Below are 18,297 nucleotides of genomic sequence, written 5' to 3' on the forward strand. Positions count from 1 at the left end.
CTATTCAATTCATCTTATTTCGCTTCTAAGATATTCATTTGCACTTCAACCTGAATGTGATGAACGTGACAATCATCATCATTCCCTATGAACACGTGCCTGATAACCACTTCCGTTCTACATTAGAATTGAATGAGTATCTCTTAGATCTCTTAATCGGAATCTTCGTGGTGTAAGCTAGAATGATGGCAGCATTCAAGAGAATCCGGAAGGTCTAAACCTTGTCTGTGGTATTCCGAGTAGGATTCAATGACTGAATGACTGTGACGAGCTCCAAACTCGCAATCGCCGGGCGTAGTGACAGACGCAAAAGGATAGTAAATCCTATTCCAGCATGATCGAGAACCGACAGATGAATAGCCGTGCCGTAACAGGGTGCGTTGACCATTTTCACTGAGAGGATAAGATGAAGCCATTGACAAGGGTGATGCCTCCAGACGATTAGCCGTGCCGTGACAGGGCATTTGGATCATTTTCCCGAGAGAAGACCGAAAGTAGCCATTGACAATGGTGATGTATCACATAAAGCCAGCCATGGAAAGGAGTAAGACTGATTGGATGAAGATAGCAGGAAAGCAGAGGTTCAGAGGAACGAAAGCATCTCTATTCGCTTATCTGAAATTCTCACCAATGAATTACATAAGTATTTCTATCCTTTATTATTTATCTTTTAACTATCTAATCCAATCACATTTAACCCTACCTGACTGAGATTTGCAAGGTGACCATAGCTTGCTCCATACCAACAATCTCCGTGGGATTCGACCCTTACTCACGTAAGGTATTACTTGGACGACCCAGTGCACTTGCTGGTTAGTAGTGCGAAGTTGTGAACCATGGTATTGGCATCATATTTTTGGCGTCATTACCAGGGAAAGAAAGAGCGATGAATTTTACATAATTAAAGTGTAATCACAATTTCTGCGCACCAAGTTTTTGCCACCGTTGCCGGGGATTGTTCGAGTTTGGACAACTAACGGTTCATCTTGTTGCTCAGATTAGGAAAATTTTTCCTTTTGTTTTAATTTTCAAAAAATTTTTTCAAAAATCTTTCAAAAAAATTTCTCATCAGTTTTCGAAAAAAAAAATAATAATAAAAATGTTTTCAAAAATATATTTTTCTTCAGAATTTTTAAGAATGAATTCTAGTGTTTCATAAAGCATGTTGAAGCCTGGTTGGCTGTAAAGCCACGACTGTAGGGCATGTTAGGCGTGTCATGTCTGGATACATACTAAATCTTGGCTGGCTATTAAGCCATGCCTGACCCTTTGATTGGAGCTTTAGACTAAAGAGCATAAGATTCCTGGAATTCATATTAAAAATTTTGGAATCCTTATTTTTCTTTTTTTTTTAAAAAAATATGATTTTCGAAAAAATTAAAAGAAAATACAAAAAAATCATAAAATCATAAAAATAAAAATAAAAAAAATATTTTTTGTGCTTCTTGATTGAGTCTTGAGTCATGTTATAAGTTTGGTGTCAATTGCATGTTCATCTTGCATTTTTCGAAAAATTCATGCATTCATAGTGTTCTTCATGATCTTCAAGTTGTTCTTGGTAAGTCTTCTTGTTTGATCTTTGCATTTGCATGTTTTGTGTCTTTTCTTGTTTTTCATATGCATTCTTGAAATCTTAGTGTCTAAGCAGTAAAAATTTCTAAGTTTGGTGTCTTGCATGTTTTCTTTGCATTAAAAATTTTCAAAAATATGTTCTTGATGTTCATCATGACATTCAAAGTGTTCTTGGTGTTCATCTTGACATTCATAGCATTCTTGCATGCATTCATTGTTTTGATCCATAACTTTCATGCATTGCATCATTTTTCTTGTTTTTCTCTCTTATCATAAAAATTCAAAAAAATTAAAAAAATATCTTTCCCTTTTTCTCTCTTAAAATTTTGAAAATTAGATTTGACTTTTTCAAAAATTTTTAAAATCTAGTTGTTTTTATGAGCAAATCAAATTTTCAATTTAAAATTCTCATCTTTTTCAAAATCTTTTTCAAAAATCAAATCTTTTTTATTTTTCTTAGTTATTTTCGAAAATTATAAAAATGTTTTTCAAAAATCTTTTTCTTAATTTTATATCATAATTTTCGAAAATAACATCATCAATTAATGTTTTGATTCAAAAATTTCAAGTTTGTTACTTACTTGTTAAGAAAGATTCAAACTTTAAGTTCTAGAATCATATTTTATGATTTCTTGTGAATCAAGTCATTAATTGTGATTTAAAAAAAAATCAAATCTTTTTTTTAAAACTAATTTCAATCACATGTTTTCAAAAATATCTTCTTATCTTACCTTTTTCAAACATTTGATTTCAAAATATCTTTTCTAACTTCCTAACTTCTTATCTTTTCAAATTTGTTTCAACTAACTAACTAACTTTTTGTTTGTTTCTTATCTTTTTTAAAACCACCTAACTAACTCTCTCTCTCTCTAATTTTCGAAAATATCTCCCTCTTTTTCAAAATTTCTTTTTAATTAAACTAATTATTTTATTTTTTATTTGAATTTTCGAAAAACTATTAACCTTTTTCAAAAACTATTTTCGAAAATCACTAACTCTCTTTCAAAAATTATTTTCGAAAATCCTCTCCCTCTTTCATCTTATTCTATTTATTTATTCATCTACTGACATCTCTTCCTCACATCACTCACCAAATTCGAACCCCCTCTTCTATCTGTGTTCAAATTTTTTTTCTTCTTTTTCTACTAACAATAAGGAAACTCTTTACTGTGACATAGAGGATTCCTCTTCTTTTCTTTTTCTCTTCTCTTTCTTATGAGCAGGGACAAAGAAAAAAGCATTCTTGTTGAAGCTGATCAAGAACCTGAAAGGACTCTGAAGAGAAAACTAAGAGAAGTTAAATTATAACAATCCAGAGACAACCTTATTGAAAATTTCGAACAAGTAAAGGAGATGGCAGCTGAACCCAACAACAATAATGCAAGGAGGATGCTTGGTGACTTTACTGCACCTAATTCCAATTTACATGGTAGAAGCATCTCCATTCCTGCCATTGGAGCAAACAACTTTGAGCTGAAACCTCAGTTAGTTTCTCTGATGCAGCAGAACTGCAAGTTTCATGGACTTCCATCTGAAGATCCTTTTCAGTTCTTAACTGAATTCTTGCAGATCTGTGATACTGTTAAGACTAATGGAGTAGATCCTGAAGTCTACAGGCTCATGCTTTTCCCTTTTGCTGTAAGAGACAGAGCTAGAGTGTGGTTGGACTCTCAACCCAAAGACAGCCTGAACTCTTGGGATAAGCTGGTCACGACTTTCTTAGCCATGTTCTTTCCTCCTCAAAAGCTGAGCAAGCTTAGAGTGGATGTTCAAACCTTCAAACAAAAAGATGGTGAATCCCTCTATGAAGCTTGGGAAAGATACAAACAGTTGACCAAAAAGTGTCCTTCTGACATGCTTTCAGAATGGACCATCCTGGATATATTCTATGATGGTTTATCTGAGTTATCAAACATGTCATTGGATACTTCTGCAGGTGGATCCATTCACCTAAAGAAAACACCTACAGAAGCTCAAGAACTCATTGACATGGTTGCAAATAACCAGTTCATGTACACTTCTGAAAGGAATCCTGTGAATAATGGGACGCCTATGAAGAAGGGAGTTCTTGAAATTGATACTCTGAATGCCATACTGGCTCAGAACAAAATATTGACTCAGCAAGTCAATATGATTTCTCAGAGTCTGAATGGAATGCAAGCTGCATCCTATAGTACTCAAGAGGCATCTTCTGAAGAAGAAGCTTATGATCCAGAGAACCCTGCAATAGTAGAGGTAAATTATATGGGTGAACCTTATGAAAACACCTATAATCCATCATGAAAAAATCATCCAAATTTCTCATGGAAGGATCAAAAGCCTCAACAAGGCTTTAATAATGGTGGAAGAAACAGGTTTAGCAATAGCAAGCCTTTTCCATCATCCACTCAGCAACAGACAGAGAATTCTGAGCAAAATCCATCTAGCTTAGCAAATTTAGTCTCTGATCTATCTAAGGCCACTGTGAGTTTCATGAATGAAACAAGGTCTTCCATTAGAAATTTGGAAGCACAAGTGGGCCAGCTGAGTAAAAGGATCACTGAAATCCCTCCTAGTACTCTCCCAAGCAATACAGAAGAGAATCCAAAAGGAGAGTGCAAGGCCATTGACATAAGTACCATGGCCGAACCTGTAAGGAAAGGAGAGGACGTGAATCCCAAGGGGGAAGACCCCCTGTGACGTCTAGTGATCAATAAGGAGCTTCCCTCTGAGGAACCTAAGGAATCTGAGACTCATCTAGAGACCATAGAGATTCCATTGAACCTCCTTATGCCATTCATGAGCTCTGATGAGTATTCCTCTTCTGAAGAGAATGAGGATGTTACTACAGAGCAAGCTGCCAAGTTCCTTGGTGCAATCATGAAGCTGAATGCCAAATTATTTGGTATTGAGACTTGGGAAGATGAACCTCCCTTGTTCACCAATGAACTAAGTGATCTGGATCAACTGACATTGCCTCAGAAGAGACAGGATCCTGAAAAGTTCATAATACCTTGTACCATAGGCACCATGATCTTTAAGGCTCTGTGTGACCTTGGTTCAGGAATAAACCTCATGCCCCTCTCTATAATAGAGAAACTGGGAATCTATGGGGTGCAAGCTGCTAAAATCTCATTAGAGATGGCAGACAATTCAAGAAAACAGGCTTATGGACAAGTAAAGGACGTGTTAGTAAAGGTTGAAGGCCTTTACATCCCTGCTGATTTCATAGTCCTGGATACTGGAAAGGAAGAGGATGAATCCATCATCCTAGGAAGACCTTTCCTAGCCACAGCAAGAGCTGTGATTGATGTGGACAGAGGAGAATTGATCCTTCAATTAAATAAGGACAACCTTGTGTTTACAACTCAAGGATCTCTCTCTACATCCATGGAGAGGAAGCAGAAAAAGCTTCTCTCAAAGTAGAGTCAACCAAAGCCCCCACAGTCAGACTCTAAGTTTGGTGTTGGAAGGCCACAACCAAACTCTAAGTTTGGTGTTGAACTCCCATATCCAAACTCTAAGTTTGGTGTTGGGGGAGTCTCAATAATGCTCTGAACATCTGTGAGGCTCCATGAGAGCCCACTGTCAAGCTATTGACATTAAAGAAGCGCTTGTTGGGAGACAACCCAATTTATATTTATCTAACTATATTTTTCTTAGTTATATGTCTTTATAGGTTCATGATCATGTGGAGTCACAAAATAAATCAAAAAATTGAAAACAGAATAAAAAACAGCAGAAGAAAAATCACACCCTGGAGGAAGCATCTGTCTGGCGTTCAACGCCAGAACAGAGCATGGTTCTGGCGCTGAACGCCCAAAATGGGCAGTATCTGGGCGCTGAACGCCCAAAATGGGCAGCATCTGGGCGCTGAATGCCAAAATTGCACCCTGGAGAAGAGCTGGCGCTGAACGCCCAGAACAAGCATGGTTCTGGCGTTCAACGCCAGAAATGGGCAACAAATGGGCATTGAACGCCCAAAATGGGCACCAACCTAGCGCTGAACGCCCAGAGTTGTGTGCAAGGGCATTTTACATGCCTAAATTGGTGCAAGGATGTAAATCCTTGAACACCTCAGGATCTGTGGACCCCACAGGATCACCTCAGGATCTGTGGACCCCACAGGATCCCCACCTACCTCCACTCACTCTCTTCTCTCTTCTCAATCATCCTCTATTCCCAATAAACACTCTTCCCTACTAACCCTTTACCACTCACATCCATACACCCACTTACCTTCAAAATTCAACATCTCTTTCCCACCCAATCCCACCCATATGGCCGAATACACACCTCCCTCCATCTCCTCCAAATCTTCTTCTTCTTCTTCTTCTATTCCTTCTTCTTTTGCTCGAGGGCGAGCAACATTCTAAGTTTGGTGTGGTAAAAGCATAGCTTTTTGTTTTCTCCATAACCATTGATGGCACCTAAGGCCAAAGAAACCTCTAGAAAGAGGAAAGGGAAGACAAAAGCTTCCATCAAGGGTCTATAGCTCAGTGGCAGAACACTTGACTGCAAATCAAGAGATCCCTGAGATACCTCAGGGGACACATTTTCTTCCACACAATTATTGGAAGCAACTAAGGGTGGAACATCAAGAGCACTCCATCATCCTTCATGAAATAAGAGAAGATCAAAAAACAATGAGGGGGGAGCAACAAAAACAAGGAAGAGACATAGAAGAGCTCAAGGACATCATTGGTTCCTCAAGAAGGAAATGCCACCATCACTAAGGTGGATTCATTCCTTGTTCTTATTTCTTCTGTTTTTTCGTTTTCTCTATGTTAAGTGCTTATCTATGTTTGTGTCTTCATTACATGATCATTAGTAGTTAGTAACTTTGTCTTAAAGTTATGAATGTCCTATGAATCCATCACCTCTCTTAAATGAAAAATGTTTTAATTAAAAAGAACAAAAAGTACATGAGTTTCGAATTTATCCTTGAACTTAGCTTAATTATATTGATGTGGTGACAATGCTTCTTGTTTTTTGAATGAATGCTTGAACAGTGCATATGTCTTTTGAAGTTGTTGTTTAAGAATGTTAAATATGTTGGCTCTTGAAAGAATGATGACAAGGAGACATGTTATTTGATAATCTGAAAAATCATAAAAATAATTCTTGAAGCAAGAAAAAGCAGCAAAGAACAAAGCTTGCAGAAAAAAAAATAGGCGAAAAAAAATAGAAAGAAAAAGAAAAAGCAAGCAGAAAAAGCCAAAAGCTCTTAAAACCAAGAGGCAAGAGCAAAAAGTCAATAACCCTTAAAACCAAAAGGCAAGGGCAAATAAAAAGGATCCCAAGGCTTTGAGCATCAGTGGATAGGAGGGCCTAAAGGAATAAAATCCTGGCCTAAGCGACTAAACCAAGCTGTCCCTAACCATGTGCTTGTGGCGTGTAGGTGTCAAGTGAAAACTTGAGATTGAGCAGTTAAAGTCAAGGTCCAAAGCAAAAAAAGAGTGTGCTTAAGAACCCTGGACACCTCTAATTGGGGACTTTAGCAAAGCTGAGTCACAATCTGAAAAGGTTCACCCAATTATGTGTCTGTGGCATTTATGTATTCGGTGGTAATACTGGAAAACAAAGTGCTTAGGGCCACGACCAAGACTCATAAAGAAGCTGTGTTCAAGAATCATCATACTGAACTAGGAGAATCAATAACACTATCTGAACTCTGAGTTCCTATAGATGCCAATTATTCTGAACCTCAATGGATAAAGTTAGATGCCAAAACTATTCAAGAGGCAAAAAGCTATAAGTCCCGCTCAATTGATTGGAGCTATGTTTCATTGATAGTTTGGAATTTATAGTTGATGAGCGGATAATTTATACGCTTTTTGACATTGTTTTTAGTATGTTTTTAGTAGGATCTAGTTACTTTTAGGAATGTTTTCATTAGTTTTTATGTTAAATTCACATTTCTGGACTTTACTATGAGTTTGTGTGTTTTTCTGTGATTTCAGGTATTTTCTGGCTGAAATTGAGGGACTTGAGCAGAAATCAGATTCAGAGGTTGAAAAAGGACTGCTGATGCTGTTGGATTCTGACCTCCCTGCACTCAAAGTGGATTTTATGGAGCTACAGAACTCAAAATGGCGCGTTTCCAATTGCGTTGGAAAGTAGACATCCAGGGCTTTCCAGCAATATATAATAGTCCATACTTTGGCCAAGAATTGACGACGTAAACTGGCGTTCAACGCCAGCCTTCTGCCCAAATCTGGCGTCCAGCGCCAGAAAAGGATCCAAAACCAGAGTTGAACGCCCAAACTGGCACAGAAACTGGCGTTCAACTCCACAAATGGCCTCTGCACGTGGAACACTTAAGCTCAGCCTAAACACACACCAAGTGGGCCCCGGAAGTGGATTTATGCATCAATTACTTACTCATGTAAACCCTAGTGACTAGTTTATTATAAATAGGACCCTTTACTAGTCTTTTTGACCATCTTTGGTCTCAGTTTTAATCCATTGTTCATCTTAGGAGACTATTGATCTCGTTTAGGGGGCTGGCCATCTCGGCCATGCCTGGACCTTCACTTATGTATTTTCATACGGTAGAGTTTCTACACTCCATAGATTAAGGTGTGGAGCTCTGCTGTTCCTCAAAGATTAATGCAAAGTACTTCTGTTTTCTATTCAATTCTTCTTATTTCGCTTCTAAGATATCCATTCGCACCCAAGAACGTGATGAAGGTGATGATTATGTGTGACGCTCATCATCCTTCTCCCTTATGAACGCGTGCCTGACAAACACTTCTGTTCTACATGAATTAAGCTAGAATGAGTATCTCTTAGATCTCCTAACCAGAATCTTCGTGGCGTAAGCTAGAATGATGGCGGCATTCAAGAGAATCCGGAAGGTCTAAACCTTGTCTGTGGTATTCTGAGTAGGATTCAATGATTGAATGACTGTGACGAGCTTCAAACTCGCGAGTGCTGGGCGTTAGTGACAGACGCAAAAGGAGGGTGAATCCTATTCCAGCATGATCGGGAACCGACAGATGAATAGCCGTGCCGTGACAGGGTGCATGAGCATATTATTCACTGAGAGGAGGGGATGTAGCCACTGACAACGGTGATGCCCTTGCATAAAGCTAGCCATGGAAAGGAGTAAGACTGACTGGATGAAGATAGCAGGAAAGCAGAGGTTCAGAGGAACGAAAAGCATCTCCATTCGCTTATCTGAAATTCTTACCAATGATTTACATAAGTATTTCTATCCCTATTTTATTATATTAAATTCGAAAACACCATTATCACTTTATATCTGCCTGACTGAGATTTACAAGGTGACCATAGCTTGTTTCATACCAACAATCTCCGTGGGATTCGACCCTTACTCACGTAAGGTATTACTTGGACGACCCAGTGCAATTGCTGGTTAGTTGTATCGAAGTTGTGACAATTATGTATTGAGATCAGAGCACCAAGCTTTGGAGCCATTGCCGGGGATTGTTTGAACCTGGACATCACAATTTCGTGCACCAATAGTATATTCTCTTCTTTTTATCCTATTTGATTTTTCAGTTGCTTGGGGACAAGCAACAATTTAGGTTTGGTGTTGTGATGAGCGGATAATTTATACACTTTTTGGCATTGTTTTTAGTATGTTTTTAGTAGAATCTAGTAACTTTTAGGGATGTTTTCATTAGTTTTTATGTTAAATTCACATTTCTGGACTTTACTATGAGTTTGTGTGTTTTTCTGTGATTTCAGGTATTTTCTGGCTAAAATTGAGGGACTTGAGCAAAAATCAGATTCAGAGGTTGAAGAAGGACTGCTGATGCTGTTGGATTCTGACCTCCCTGCGTTGGAAAGTAGACATCCAGGGCTTTCCAGTAATATATAATAGTCCATACTTTGGCCAAGAATAGACGACGTAAACTGGCGTTCAACGCCAGCTCTCTGCCCAATTCTGGCGTTCAGCGCCAGAAAGGGATCAAAAACCAGAGTTGGACGCCAGAAATGGATCAAAATCTGGCGTTCAACTCCACAAATGGCCTCTGCACGTGGAAAGTTAAAGCTCAGCCCAAGCACACACCAAGTGGGCCCCGGAAGTTGATTTATGCATCAATTACTTACTTTTGTAAACCCTAGTAGCTAGTTTATTATAAATAGGACCTTTTACTATTGTATTAGATATCCTGGATTGTATTCTGATCCTGTGATCACGTTTTAGGGGGCTGGCCATCTCGGCCATGCCTGGACCTTTCACTTATGTATTTTTAACGGTAGAGTTTCTACACTCCATAGATTAAGGTGTGGAGCTCTGCTGTTCCTCAAAGATTAATGCAAAGTACTACTGTTTTCTATTCAATTCATCTTATTTCGCTTCTAAGATATTCATTTGCACTTCAACCTGAATGTGATGAACGTGACAATCATCATCATTCCCTATGAACGCGTGCCTAATAACCAGTTCCGTTCTACATTAGAATTGAATGAGTATCTCTTAGATCTCTTAATCGGAATCTTCGTGGTGTAAGCTAGAATGATGGCAGCATTCAAGAGAATCCAGAAGGTCTAAATCTTGTCTGTGGTATTCCGAGTAGGATTCAATGATTGAATGACTGTGACGAGCTCCAAACTCGCGATTGCCGGGCGTAGTGACAGACGCAAAAGGATAGTAAAGCCTATTCCAGCATGATCGAGAACCGACAGATGAATAGACGTGCCGTGACAGGGTGCGTTGACCATTTTCACTGAGAGGATAAGATGAAGCCATTGACAAGGGTGATGCCTCCAGACGATTAGCCGTGCCGTGACAGGGCATTTGGATCATTTTCCCGAGAGAAGACCGAAAGTAGCCATTGACAATGGTGATGTATCACATAAAGCCAGCCATGGAAAGTAGTAAGACTGATTGGATGAAGATAGCAGGAAAGCAGAGGTTCAGAGGAACGAAAGCATCTCTATTCGCTTATCTGAAATTCTCACCAATGAATTACATAAGTATTTCTATCCTTTATTATTTATCTTTTAACTATCTAATCCAATCACATTTAACCCTACCTGACTGAGATTTGCAAGGTGACCATAGCTTGCTCCATACCAACAATCTCCGTGGGATTCGACCCTTACTCACGTAAGGTATTACTTGGACGACCCAGTGCACTTGCTGGTTAGTTGTGCGAAGTTGTGAACCACGGTATTGGCATCATATCTTTGGCGTCATTACCAGGGAAAGAAAGAGCGATGAATTTTACATAATTAAAGTGTAATCACAATTTCTGCGCACCACACATCAAGTAACTGCTCTTCTTGTTGAGAAGTAAGTTCCCTTGCAATGATAACTGGAAACCTCTGCTCATCTTCAAGATAAGCATATTTGAGATACGGAGGGAGGGGTTTCAATTCTAACTTCTGATCGTGGGCAGGCTCTGGATTATCTCGAGCTTGTGAAAATGGCGAAGTGCCCTCATTGTCAGTTAAAAGGGTCCCCACACTTGGACCTTGTCCAGTGTGCCTCTCTTCAAACTCTTCCTTGTGAACTTCAGCTACACTTTCATCTATGACATCACACTGGAAGATAGAATGATCTTCTGGAGGGTTGTTTATGACTCCATTCAGATTGAAAATTACTATGCGGCCATCTATATCAAAAGAGTATGCTCCTGAAAAAGCATCCAATTTGAATTTTGATGTCTTCAGGAATGGTCTTCCAAGTAGGATTGATGATGGCTTATCTGAGTCATTATGGGGCATCTCCAAAATATAAAAATCAGTGGGAAATGTAAGCCCTTTAATGTTCACTAAAACATCTTCAGCAACTCCAGCCACTGTAATAATGCTTTTATCTGCTAACACAAAATGAGCTGCCGACCTTTTTAAGGGAGGGAGCCTCAAAACATCATATATAGACAAAGGCATTATACTAACACATGCTCCTAAATCACACATGCAATCATAAATTACTACACCACCAATAATACAACTAACTATACAAGGACCTGGATCACTACATTTTTCAGGTAATCCTCCCATTAAAGCAGATATAGAACTACCTAAAGGAATAGTTTCTAATTCATTAATTTTGTCTTTATGTATACATAAATCTTTTAGAAACTTTGCATATTTAGGTACCTGTTGAATGACATCAAAAAGAGAAACAGTTACCTCAACCTTTTTGAATATTTCTACCATTTTGGGATCAGGTTCCAGCTGCTTCCTGGGCTTCCTTGCAAGTTGTGGAAATGGAATAGGAGTAGTGTTTTCTGCAGTGTCTGCGCCCTTTTTTGCTTCCTCCTGTGGTTCGGCTGCTTCTTCTTTAGCTATGTCCTGTGCGTCCTCTTCCTCCTCAACATCTTCTATTTCTACTACCTCTTCAGCTGAGGTGTGTTCTGGTGAGCTTGGCTCTTCCTGAGTCCTCTCCTGCAGTGTGGTTCCGGACCTTAGGGTGATGGCATTAATGCCTCCCTTTGGATTGGTTAATGGTTGAGAGGGGATTCCAGTGGAGCTTGAAGGTTAGTTACTGGAATTTTGCATTGATCCAATATGTGAGACAAGAGCTTGCAAAGTAGCGGTCAAACCATTCAGAATGGCATTAATGGTATTTTCCATGGTCTGTTGCCTCCGCTCAATAGATTGCAGTAACTCATCATTAGGAGATGAAGAAGAATGAGTAAATTGAGAGGTCTGCTGTTGGTTGTTCTGTGGTCCTTGGGATTGCCTCAGGTGAGGTGCTCTGTAGGGTTGATTCTACTGCCTGTTGTTATTATTCCATCTCTGATTTCCCTGATTATCTCTGCCTCCTCTGTTATTGTTGTCCCTCCAATTCTGGTTAGAATTGTCTTGCCATCCATGGTTATTATTTCCACTGTGATTGTACCCTTGGTTGGGGCGGTCATAGAAATTATGAGTGGATGCCACCATGTTGTCTTTTTGTTGGAGCTGCGGGCATTCATCAGTGTAAGGCTATAATCAGTACAGATTTTACAAAATCTCTGCGGGACTAATTGTTGGTTTTGCTGTGGCGAAGGAGGTGGAGCTTGCTGAACTTTTTGTTGATTCAATTGCATCTGCTTCAGCAAGTTGGTCATTTCACAGATACTCTGAGTTAGAGCAGCAGTCTCTCTGCTAGAGGATACTTCTGCAACGGCTTTTGAACGGCCTTGCTTCTGTCTGTGGTTCCTAGTAGATTCAGCCAAGTCGCTGATCAATTGCCAAGCCTCATCAGTGGTCTTGTACTTCTTCATAGACCCATTGCTAGCACTTTCCAATGTGGTCTTATCTTGGGGCCTCATGCCCTGTGTGATATAGCTATGTAGCACTATCTTGTCAATCATGTGGTGGGGGCATGCTTCTAGAAGATTATTGAAGCGCTCCCAGTATTCAAAAAGAGTCTCATTGTCATCTTGAACGATCGTGGAAATGTCTTTCCTTAGTTTATCAGTTAACTTCAGATGGAAAGAATTTCTCCAAAAACTCTTTTCTGAGTGTATCCTAGTTGGATACATTTGCTAGAGGTTGAGTATAGTACCACTCCCTTGCTTTTCCCTCCAGAGAAAACGGAAAAGCTTTCAGCAGAATTGAAGTTTCATCCGTACCATCTCGCCTGACAGTAGAACTGGCTACCTGGAAATCTCTCAGGTGCTTGATAGGCTCTTGAGCAGGTAAGCCATGAAACTTGGGCATCAAATTATGCAGTGCGGTCTTTATTTCGAAATCTGTAGCCACTGCTGGGTGATGCGCTTGAAACGGTTGCATTGTAAAATCAGGAGCTCCTTCCTCTTGGATAGTAACTCTTCTGGCTGCCGCCATGTTACCTATGCGTAAATCAACCGAATCAGTAGAACGGGGGCTGGTTTCTTCCTCGAGTCACTTTCAGATCCGCCCTCAGAGCGGACTAACCGACGCCGATCTCGCCTTATTCGTGAAATAGTCCTTTCAATTTCAGGATCGAATATTAGCAAGCGCGGTTCAGGAAGTGAACGCCTCATTTGACGAAAGAAACATGCAGCTCATAGTAGTAAAATAAAATAAAATGCAAATAAATAAATTCTAATTAATAACTTTAGCACTCTATTACAACTCCCCGGCAACGGCGCCAAAAATTGATGGAGTGCAGAAATTGGGAAATTAAAAATTGTTAAAATATTCACGTTGCAAGTATAGTTCTTAACTTGCCAGAAATCCACTCATCAATTTAGAAAGGTGTCACAGAGAATTAAAATTTAAATTACTGGGAGTATGAATCCCAGGTCGTCTCCCAACGAGTTGTAGAAAAGTGTGCTATTTTATTAACCAGAAATTTTCAAGGAAATGAGTTGAGTAAACAGGAAATTCAAATTGATGAAATTAAATAATATAAATAAAAGCCTTGACTGGGAGTTGATTAGTTGGAATCTCTATTATTGTTGGAATGCTTTCAAGATTAATTGATAATTAATGGTTGTTCTGTTTAGTTATCCTTTACTAGGTAAAGGAAAGTCAAACAAGTTGGAATACTACGTCTATTCACAAGTTGCAACCCACTTAGTTCAAAGGGATTGGTGTTGGTGACTAGAGAGCAATCCAACAGTTAACCCAATTACAATTTCTCTTTCAATCCTTCCAACTCAAGAGTTCCTTTCAATCAACTCCGCATCAAGTGAGGGAACTACTCGCCCATTGTAAATAATAAATCCATAACATATGAAAGGGAATTAAAAGAAGACATGATAAATAGAATTTAAATTGATTAATTAGAAAATAAAAGTAATCTTTGTATTAAATAATCATAAAAGTATCCCAATGGTGAAATTAAACAAAGCAAAGGACATGGAAGAATAGTACCCAGTAAGGAAAACGAATTAAAATGACGGAGTTTTGATGAGGTAATAACTCTTCTCAGTGTTCCAATGCAAAGAGCGAGTAAAAATTAAAATCCTAAAACTATGAATGTCTAGAGAGAAAACCTAGAGGAGGAGTAAAACTAGATCTAAAAACTAAAATTGTGTAGAATGAATGTTGTGCTTTGTTTCTGCATGTTCTCTAGCTCTAGTCTGCTGTTTTGGGCCGAAAACTGGGTCAAAATGCGGCCCGGCATTGCCCCCAGCGATTCTGCAAATTATGTAGATTGCGCATGTCACGCGATCGCGTCGCTCATGCGGACGCGTCATTCGCGTTTCGCTTTACCACGCGGGCGCGTCATCCATGCGGCTGCGTCACTCGTGCTGTTCCATGCCGCGCGGTCGCGTCATCCATGCGGCCACGTCACTGCAATTTGCTCTCTTCCACGTGGTCGCGTCGTCCATGCGGCCGCGTCGCCTCTCGCTGGTCATCTCCTCAATTTCTTGTGTTCCTTCCATTTTTGCTAGCTTCCCTTTCAAATTTCCAACTCATTCATGTCCTATAAAGCCTGAAACACTTAACACACATATCACGTCATCGAATGGAACAAAGGAGAATTAAAATGCACAATTAAAAGTCTCTAGGAAGCAGTTTTCAATCATGTACTAATTCCAGGAAGGATATTTAAATGCATGATAAATTGATGAATAAGTGGATGAGGATCATGATAAAACCACACAATTAAACATAATATAAACCATAAAATAGTGGTTTATCAACCTCCCCACACTTAAACATTGGCATGTCTTCATGCTTAATTGAAGGAGATACAGTAAATAAGTATGAACATGTAGAAACTCATGCAATGCAATCCTATATATATATGAATGAATGCAACTATATGATACTTGTCCACTTGATCAAAAGTAAATAGGCTCTTCAAAACAATTACAAATCAAATCCCACTAATTTTATCATTATACAGTAAGACAGATAAAAGTGCAAGAAGAGAGCTCATGAAAGCAGGGAACATGGAAATTCAAGCATTGAACCCTCACTGATAATGTATGTACGCTCTAATCTCTAGTGTATAGGGTGATCACTCTATTCTTCTCTAATCATGCTCTCTAACTTTTGTTCTTCTCCTAACTAATCAACAACAGTTAATATACCAATGCAAACATCATGAGGTCTTTTCAAGGTTGTAATGGGGCTAAGGTAGAGGTAAGGATACATGTATGGTCAAGTGAGCTTATAAATTGAATCTTTAATTAACCCAAGCTTCAACCCAACCTATATATATATATATATATATATTTTTTTTTTTCATAAGAATAAATATAGCTTATCAATGCACATAGATTTTTAATTCTTATAGTCTCACATGAGTAGGTATCCAAATTCTCATTGTATTATCATGATACATTCCTTTAATGACTTTTGCTCCCACAATTTCCCATACTTAACTAGTACACGCAATTCTATCTTAAGCTAACCAAAGATTCAATTTGGGATATACAATTATTTTAACGCTTAAGGCTAGTAATGTGGTAAAATATAGAACAAATGGGATTTATAGGCTCAAAGTGGCTAACAAAGGTAATTGAAAAGGGTAGGCTTAATTTAGATAAGTGAGTTTAAACAAATAATGGCCTCAATCATGTGCAAGCATATAAATATAATAAATATTTGACATATAAGATAAAACAAAATATAGATTACAATCATAGAGAAGTAAACACACAAGAATAAAATAATTATGGTTAAATAATGTAACCATGCATAAAGGCTCAAATCCTCACAGGTTGTGTGTTCTTCAGCTCAAGCATCATGTTCCAAATATAACTTCCAGCAAATTTATCATAAAAATTTTAAAAATTAGTGAAATTTTGTTCCAAAGATAGAGTCTTAAAAGAAACTTATTGTCTTTTCAATCAAGGATAACATGCATGCGACTAACCTATTACTATATAATTTATCCTATTCTATAAAAGAAAGAAAATCTAACTAAAATATCCTAATTATTGGTGCTAGGGAAGAGAAATTATATCCGGAAGTCAGGTACTGACCGACCTCCCCACACTTAAGGCTTTGCACCGTCCTCGGTGCCATCTGTTAGGAACAGGGGTAGGCTGGTAGCAGTATCTCCACAGTCGGGACCTTCATGGCTCCCTGTGCTGGTAAAAGAAGTGGAGTGCGGGGTGTCGGAGTCCTTGAATTTTCCCATGATCAGCTCCTTGAGGTATGTGAATCAGCGCTTGTTACAGCGCTCTCTCAGCTTAGCTTTTTGTTCATGCCGATCCAACTTTTCAAGTATCTGCTGGAGCAGTTGGGCTGTTGTCGGTGCTTGTGGTATGGAAGAAGGAATATCTTCAATCGGTGCAGTAGGAAGGCTTGTAGCGGCTGTTGGAGGTCTGAGGTATTTCCCGTTAGGGACATACTGATCATCCCATGGAAGCATGGCTTTGGTGTCTCCAGCTCTGTAGGAAACTCCAGCTGCTGAGACAAGATCTGAGACCAAGGCGGAAAAAGGTAAGTTGCCCACAATCTGTACGTGTCCCATGGCATTCTGGATATGTCTTGATAGATTCAGAGGTTGGTCTGTAAGGATACACCATAGTAGAACAGCCATGTCTGCAGTGAAGGAGGACTTGTGAGTGCTCCGAAAGACGTAATGGGACATGATCTGTGCCCAAACGTGAGCCTCCAAGGTAAGTGCTGAAGCCAATATACCCTTAGGGCGGGTACGATGGTATCCGTAGATCCAACGGCTGCCAGGTAGTGCGATAACTCTGAGAACAGCTTCCTAGTCAAATTGGTACATCTGACGCTTGAGCGCGGCTTCTTGAAAGGCGTCCAATCGTTCTGGAATAGGGGGAATACTCAAAGCTTGTTGAATATCCTCTTCTGTAATGGGGACTTGCTTCTGACGGACATAGACAGACTGCAGGGTAGGCAGGTGGAAGTTAGAGTAGAACTCGACTACCCAAGAAAGATTGACCTGCTTCTGTTGTCTCTGTAGGAAACCCCATTGTCTTCGTTCAATTTACGGCTCAACAAAAGTGGCAATATTGGGCGGGAGGATAAGAAGGTGTTCGTTGTTGTAACTCCTTTCAGCTAGAATAGGGAACATCTGCTCACAGTAGCGATTTGGAAATTGCGCAGTGTCCTTTGCTGGAAAGGCTTTCTCCTTTTCATCAACCTTGATGATCCTCTTAACTCTCTTTGTTGAGGGCTTGACTGCAGTTGAAGAAGGCTCTGCCACTAATGCTCGTTTAGTTCCTCTTCTTGCTGGGGGTTTGGGAGTAGCTTTCTCTTTTCCTTTCCTGGTGGCCATCCTGAAAAAAGAGAAGAGAAAGGAAATTAAATTTAAAGAGATATATAGCAATGAAGAGAACAGAAGAGGATGGTTATAAATGCACATTAAAAGATAAATGATGTGAACACATGCTCATGACTACATGTGAAAAATCATTAATAGAAAATAGCAAGTGCATATAACGACAAGTGAATGCAAGGTGTTTATTGGCATGCCGGAAAAGCGCATGAGTAGCATAGACCAAGCAATACTTTGTAACAAACCATTACATTTGTATTGACAATTAAATTCAATTAATACAATAGTAAGGGGAATTTGTGAAAAGCAAGCATTGAATAGTAGAACAACATAGAGAAGTGCATAATGCTATATGGGCTTTTTCACAAACACATAGCATGCATGGTGAATAAGGTATAGAAAATATGAAGGGGAACATGCAAGCAATCCCTTAAATAGAATAATAATAATTGTCAAACAATTTGCAACAATCAACAAGCATATAATGAGGAATAATGACTCAAATATATTTCTAACACCATGTAAAAAGGTAAAGAAAAAGAAAGAAAATAAGAATAATGAAAGGAGAAAGAAAAGAAAATAACATATAAGATAAGAAGAATGGTAGAAAAGAAAAGGGTGAAAAAGAAAATAAAACC

At 39.0% G+C, this 18,297-nt stretch overlaps 1 non-coding gene across 1 annotated transcript; it reads right to left on the minus strand.

The window, feature by feature from the left end:
• Positions 1-3,324: 3,324 nt before the first annotated feature.
• LOC148564908 (small nucleolar RNA R71) lies at positions 3,325-3,432 on the minus strand. The gene has a single exon (XR_015883981.1). It is a non-coding gene; the product is annotated as a small nucleolar RNA R71 (small nucleolar RNA).
• Between the last annotated feature and the right edge of the window lie 14,865 nt (positions 3,433-18,297).

The sequence above is a fragment of the Arachis ipaensis genome, chromosome B5 (genome assembly GCF_059453495.1).
Source record: "Arachis ipaensis isolate K30076 ecotype BB chromosome B5, ASM5945349v1, whole genome shotgun sequence".
In the NCBI taxonomy this organism is placed as follows: Eukaryota; Viridiplantae; Streptophyta; class Magnoliopsida; order Fabales; family Fabaceae; genus Arachis; species Arachis ipaensis.